At 64.5% G+C, this 1,206-nt stretch overlaps 1 non-coding gene across 1 annotated transcript; it reads left to right on the forward strand.

Moving 5' to 3' along the window:
* The first annotated feature begins 971 nt into the window (after positions 1-971).
* Positions 972-1,125, forward strand: LOC144752305 (5.8S ribosomal RNA). Its single transcript, XR_013594079.1, has one exon. It is a non-coding gene; the product is annotated as a 5.8S ribosomal RNA (ribosomal RNA).
* The last annotated feature ends 81 nt before the right edge of the window (positions 1,126-1,206 follow it).

A 1,206-nucleotide genomic window follows, 5' to 3' on the forward strand; every position in this document is an offset into this window, starting at 1 on the left:
TTATTGTTTAAGACACGAATGTTTAGAACTGTGGTAACATGTAAAGAATTTGCCCCGAGCAGAATATTTAGTATTTAAGGAGTAACCCTCTTTGTACAAATTGAACAGGCTCCTAGACACTGCCCGTGTGCAGTTTCTGTGACTTCTGTGTCCCTGCAGTAATAAACCTTTGGTCTTTGACGCCACCATCGAGAAGCCCGTGTTTCTGTTTGTTTGTGCACCGTGACAGGTAGAACTCCGGGGTCTTCGGGTGTTATCCCTGACACCTCTGGACAGAACCAAAAAGTCCAGAACTCCACCTCCCCGTGAAATGCCCTGGCGCCGGCTGGGGCCCTCCCGCGCCTGAGTCCCCGGTCTCGACCGGGGTCCGGGCGACCGAGGAGGTGCCCTTTCCGCGTGGCAGGGTGGCCCGGAAGAGAAGGGCCCAAGGGCCTGCGAGGGGACCCCGGCTCCTCTCGGTGGGAGGCGTGCGGGATGGGGAGAGCCGCCTGGCTCTTCCCCATCCGGCGCCTCCGACACGGGCAAAGGGTGGGGGGGCCGATTGCCAGCCCGCGGGCACGGCTCGGGGGCCGTCCGGCGGCGGACGGCCGACGTGCAGGTGGAGCGACCTTCCCTCGTTGCCAGGTACCCGGTTCGACCCGGTCCCGTGAGGCCGGGCCGATGGGTTGGAAAAGACTCGCGCGGTCCCTCCCGGTTACCCCGGGAGGGACCGGCGGCTGCGGGGCAGCCTGCTCCCGTCGCACCGGGAGCCCCTTCCTCTCCCGCCCGCCGGGCGGGTGTGGTGGGACTCCCGGGCCGAGCGCCCGGCAATGGTTTTTTTCACCCAACGGTGCAGTCTGACTCCCAGAGGGGAAGCCTTGAACGGGGCGCCCGGGCCGTCTTGCCGCGCGGGCGGCAGGACGGACGGCGTCGCCTTCCTCCCGCCTCTCCTGCTCCGGCAGGTGGGCGAACGTTTTGGAAAAGTTGCCTGTGACTCTTGGCGGTGAATCACTCGGCTCGCGCGTCGATGAAGAACGCAGCTAGCTGCGAGAATTAGTGTGAATTGCAGGACACATTGATCATCGACACTTCGAACGCACCTTGCGGCCCCGGGTTCCTCCCGGGGCTACGCCTGTCTGAGGGTCACTCGATCGTCAATCGCCCCGGGGCTTCCCCGGGACGCGGCTGGGGCCGTCGCAGGGTTAGCTCCGGCTTCCCCTTCGTCCC

The sequence above is a fragment of the Lissotriton helveticus genome, chromosome 4_2 (genome assembly GCF_964261635.1).
Source record: "Lissotriton helveticus chromosome 4_2, aLisHel1.1, whole genome shotgun sequence".
NCBI classification, from domain to species: Eukaryota; Metazoa; Chordata; class Amphibia; order Caudata; family Salamandridae; genus Lissotriton; species Lissotriton helveticus.